This window comes from Cynara cardunculus, unplaced genomic scaffold, assembly GCF_001531365.2.
Source record: "Cynara cardunculus var. scolymus isolate 2C unplaced genomic scaffold, CcrdV1 Un_Scaffold_571, whole genome shotgun sequence".
Taxonomy (NCBI): Eukaryota; Viridiplantae; Streptophyta; class Magnoliopsida; order Asterales; family Asteraceae; genus Cynara; species Cynara cardunculus.
This window is the reverse complement of record NW_020200589.1, coordinates 200,655-206,597: the sequence shown is the minus strand read 5'-3', so window position 1 is coordinate 206,597 and position 5,943 is coordinate 200,655. Positions and strand designations below refer to the sequence as shown.

Sequence of the window (5,943 nt, the reverse complement as noted above, 5' to 3'; positions counted from 1 at the left end):
AGTTGATATCATAGTTGGTATCACAATATATCACAAGGGGTATCACATTGTGTATCTTTGTGATTACTTGGTACCTGCCAGATTAATGTTCACCGAAGGCCGGAGAGATGCGAGAGGAGAGAAGAATTTTTAAAAAATACCTAAAATGTCCTCTAATTATAATTTTAACTCAAACTATCATAATTATTAATTTCCTAATTTATCCATTGATTTGTGCTTGAGATTGGATCTCACAGTTAGCACAAACTAATCAGTTCTTCCTTGAACGAACATATATATATATATATATATATATATATATAGTTGTATTTATTTCATGGAAGGGAAAATATATATAAACGACATGTTCACCATCAATTCTTAAAAGGGATAAAATCACAATCAAATCTTTGTAAAAAAAGACAAAATATTAATTGCATGAACCGTATACAAAACTCCAATTGGGAATTTAAAATAATAGAGATTCATAATGTCTTGTTGGTAATCAATTAGACACACATATTTACATCTACTACATATTATTGGGTTTTTGTCATCCCATCCAATGGCTGAGTTCTGAAGATAGTCGCAAAGAAATGGGGAAGACGAGCAAATGGATCAAGAATTTGTTGGCCAGAAAAAAGGACAAATACGCCGTCCATGAAAACCTAACACCATCCACTTCTTCCCTCCCGCCGGGAACCCCCAAGGAGAAGCGTAGGTGGAGCTTCCGACGGTCATCTGTTACTCCTCCCACCACCACCACCACCACCACCACCACCACCACCAACTCCAAAGACGTAATCTCCACTGTACCCCTCTCATCGGTGCATGAACCAGAGAATAACGAGCAGAAGAAGCATGCTGTGGAGGTGATGATTGCCGCTACATCCACTGCGAATGCTGCAGCAGCAGCAGCAGCAGCCGCCGTCATCGATCACGCTGCCGCCACAAAGATTCAATCGGTTTTTCGATCTTACTTGGCAAGAAAGGCGTTGTCTGCTTTGAAAGGACTAGTTAAGCTGCAAGCACTGGTAAGGGGTCACTTGGTGCGGAAAAGGGCTGTTGCGACTCTGCGGTGTATGCAGGCGTTAGTCACGGTTCAGACAAGGGCTTGTGCCCGACGAAGGCGCAGTAACGATGGAGTGAATTCTTATTACCCGGACTCGGAATTTTATGACGGTATCCGAACTCATGACGTATCAGAAGAACACATCAAGATTGTAGAAATGGACACCAGAAGTACTAGAAAAAGCTACTCCAAAGAACGATCTTCGCCGGCACCATCGGAACCAAGTCCCAGGGCTTTCGGCCGCCATTTTGAAGACTTCTCATTCGGGATCGCCCAAAGTATCCCCACCAGAAAATCTGATTATGCTGAATCACTATATGAGTTCCCAAGTTATATGGCGAACACTGAATCATCAAAGGCAAAAGCACGATCCCACAGCGCACCAAAGCAGCGGCCAGCCGATTATGGTTCGGTTTATGAGAGGCAGTCTTCGAGTGTCGCTAGGCGGCGACCTTCTATAGAAGGACGGAATGTTCCGAGAGCCGTCAGGATGCAGCGGTCGTCTTCTCATGTGGGATCAGGTGGTCAAAACCATCACTATCCATGGTCCGTGAAGCTTGACAAGTCAACTGCTTCTCTTATCGGAAGCGAATGCGGGTCAACAAGTACCGTCTTAACCAACGTTAATTACTGCCAATCGCTCGTCGGATTTGAGTACTTATCATCGAAGTGAATTCTGACCGGATCATCAAAAGCAATCGTTCTTCGATCGATGTGATCATTTAAATCATTTTCAAACTGTTTTGAGCTGTTCATCACAAAGCAAGTGGATCGTGCAGACTTTTTTACAATTGAAGGTCTCGCTGGTTTATCTACGATTTACAAAAAAAAAAAAAAAAAAGTCAAAACCAACAACAAAACTATAACTATTAATTAAATTGTTGAATTTTCAATATGTAGTGTGGATTTTTTTTGCGATGATGTATCAGATTCTTCGACTTAAGATTTGAAATATTAATGGTGTGTTTGAACAAGTAATTGATCGGATGTGCATGATTATACCGGAAAATCTAAATAACGATAGAGATAGAGGTAGATATGCATGAATAGAGATTAAAGAAATCTTGAAAAGTAGGTGTTGGTATTCTTTTTCTTATTACATCATTTTCATCTTATTAGATTAAAACTTAAATAAAGTTTTATAATGGTAATTCGAATAAGAATCTTTTTTCGAGTCTTATGTACTTTTTACATCGATGATAATATAAAAATGAGTAAATTATATTTTTGGACGTTATGGTTACTACTCGTTATCAAGTCTAGACTGTCTAGTCCATATTTAAAACTAATTGCAATTTTGGTCACTATGGTTTTATTTCATTTTTGGTCCCTCTGTCTGCCTTCTATTAAAAAGTCATTAACTAATGAGGGACATTTTTGTCTTTTTAAATTCTTTTTCCTTTTAAAAATATAGAATATATTTTATATTAACTATATATATGTATATGTATATGTATGTTTTAATACAGACGTAACAGAAATAAGAAAGTTCCACACCATGATTGGTGCCCCTTCTCGTTCCTCCTACCTCAACCACCATCACCACAGTGAACACGCCATCATCCGACCCTCTCTACCCCCCCTCTCCAGACGTGGATCTATAAACACTAACAACTCTATTCACTAGATGTAGAGACACTCTACTTCTCATCTCGTTCCCATCAGCCACCACTAATCCTCATCCCCTCTGCGATAAGTAAAATAAAAACAGAATAGAAGTAGATTCACGGTATGGAAACCATGAATCCATCTGACGAAGCACAAGGATCAATCTCTCATTGGAAATTGGCAATCATGAATCTCACGAAGCCCTCATTCCTCTTTTCTGGTGTTATTTCTTTTTTGGGTTTGGCTTTCGATTGTAGTTTCGGTTTGATTCAACACCTAGAAATGGAACGATTTGGGGTGTTAATTTCGATTTTAGTTTTTAATTTTTGACTTCAATTTAGCTATTGATTTTAGAATTTGATTTGGTTATTGATTTAGAGTTTTAAATTTTGGTTTTATTTGTTTTTATGGAATTTGGCTTTTTGGGTATGATTTTTTTTGTCATAGATGAAGATAGGAGGGTTGTCGGCATGGATAGGGTTGGGTATGTAGGCTGTATTAAGTTATGGGGTCTGATTAATTGGCAGTTGGGCTAAATATTAGATAGATAAAAATCTCAAGATTTTGGGTCAGACCCACTTGGGAGTTTAACCTGTTTTACTTCTATAAATTCAATCTCGTGTAATTGCAAACACTAGCCGTCATATCAATAAAATTCTTATGTGAATCAGTTAATTAGTTTATATGTAAATCATATATGTTCATATGTGAATCAATTAAATAGTTCATATGTGAATTACACGGGTTCACATATGAACATTTGTTAAAAGTTCATATATAGTTTCCAATCTTGACTCACTAACTTACTTAACTTTGAATGTCCTTTATTTGTTAGGTATCTGACAAATATGGGCTGAATATGTACAATAGTCAAAGTGGTTGCTGGATGATAAGTTTAATGACTGCGCCTCACATTGCTAGTATCTCAAGGAGTAGCGGAGCAAAAGTATGGATTCTACAACGACTATTCTTGACATTTCTCAATTCGTATATAAAGGGGATGGAGCCGGTTGCTTAGCTCTCATCACTCATTTTTCACATTTTCTAAGTCTTTCATTCTCAAGATTTCTCTCTCGATTTTCTTCTTCAAAATCTGTCTAAGATCTTCTTCATCATATATTACCGAGTTAGTATTTCTTGTTCATTCATTAGAGTATATATTGTTAGAAGTCTATATGTGTGTTATTATAATCTGTTTGCTTTACGTTTATGTTTACTGTATTCGTAATAAACAATCATGTTATTGTTCAAGTTTAATAAAACTATAAAATCGAACATGGTATCAGAGCAACGATCTCGCTTCTGAGTTGTTTTTTTTCTTTTTCTTTCCTTGTTCTGTTTCGATAGATTACTGAATTGATTCCTGATTTTTGGTACTATTTTACCATTCTCATCAGAATCGTTCATGATATCGGCTATGACGGTTCATTTTCTTTGCTTGTTTGCTTAATGACACGATCGATTGGGTTTGTACCAGTGATTATTGGTCCCCTCTCGAGATCTCGTTTCTTGCATATGGTTTAACGATCTGTGTCCCTTCATTTCCAGATCTATGCATTTTTTTCAATGATCTGTGTCCTTTTACCTCCAGATCTGTGCTGTTCCTTATTTTTTGATTCGCGTCCCTTTTCCAGATCTATTTGTAATGCACTATATTTTCATGTAGATCTATACTATGTTTGTTTTGATCTATGTCTATATTTCCAGATCGATTTGAAATGCATGTTGCTTGTTTAGATCTATGCTTAATCTCTTTGGATCTGTATGTTGTGTATCTCGATCTGAGTCCTTTTTCCAGATCGTTGTTGGAATGAACATATATTTCGTTCTCTTCTTTTCTGATCTGTGTCCTATTTCCAGATCTTGCATCAATTACACTCTTGCACATATATGCACCGCATGTTTTCATATATGATATGATCGAGTATAGTGAGCCTTTTTTTAAGATCTGAATGATCTATCTAGACTCCTTATTCGTGATCTTCTCTCTTCTTTTATCTGTTATGGCATACATCGTGATATTTTCTTGATCGTCAAGATCTGGCTTATCTTAGATTTAACTTTCTGTTTGATATCTGCTACCCTAACTTTGTTCATTTGTTCAGGTACCTTCTGGAAGCACCTCTCTGATAAGTAGCCTTTTATTTTTTGTTGTTGTTCTAAGCAATATTATATTCGTTTGCTGGTTGGTTTATCTGTTTGTTGTTCTTTAACCTTCTGTTAAAGATCTCTGTGGTAAGCTTGTTTCTCTTTTTCTTGTGTGCCATTGTTTTTTTTCTTGCTATAAGGTCTGTTCTGTTGGCTTGACCTAGCACTATAAGTGTTTTAGGAATCCTGCCTCTAAGCAGTTCAGTTCCTTGTTTTTGTGTGTGTTTGTTCTCTTATGGAAACTCCTCTTGTTGTTGCTAGACCTTCAGGTCCAGTGGAATCCAAGGTCGCTAAATTAGATTTTGGAGACCCACTGTACCTGCACCCTAGCGATACTAGTGGAGCATCCATTTTATCTTTCAAACTATGTGGGACTGAAAATTATCGTGTGTGGTCTTGTGCTATGGTCTTAGCGCTAGAAACTAAGAATAAAGTTGGTTTTATCGATGGTAGTTGTATTCGTCCTGATAATGATCCTATCCTTGAGAAACAATGGGATCGCTATAACTCTGTGGTCCTGTCATGGATTTTAAGCTCTATGACAGAAGACTTATTTCTCGGGCAAGTTTTTTCTAAATTGTCCTCTCAAGTTTGGGAGGAATTAAGGGAAACTTACGATGAGGTTGACGGGTCCGTGACTTTTAATCTCTATCAAAAGATAAACTCATTAAGTCAGAATAATATGTCTGTTTCTGAATACTATCATAAACTCAACTCTTATTGGAAACAGTTTGACGTTTTGATAAAACTTCCCTCCTGCACTTGTAATGCATCACATGACTTTTTACATCACAGTCAACTTATTAAATTGATGCAATTCCTCATGGGTCTTGATGATGTTTATCAGCCTATTAGGAGCAATATTTTAACCAGAGATCCCCTCCCGTTTGTAAAAACCGCCTTTTCCTTAGTATCTAGGGAGGAATCTCATAGGGGGGTTAATTCTGTTCAAAATCACGTTAAAACGCAAAATTCTGCTTTCTTAAGTAAGTCTTTCGAAAATAAAAGAAAACCTGGAAGAAATCCAACTGGTCTTACTTGTAAACATTGTGGCAACACTGGTCACACCATTGAACGCTGTTTCAAATTGATAGAATTTCCAAAAGATTTTCAAAATCGGCCTCGACCTTTCAACC

General features: G+C 37.0%; 1 pseudogene; it reads left to right on the top strand.

The window, feature by feature from the left end:
* Positions 1-575: 575 nt before the first annotated feature.
* LOC112501807 lies at positions 576-1,889 on the top strand (annotated as a pseudogene).
* The last annotated feature ends 4,054 nt before the right edge of the window (positions 1,890-5,943 follow it).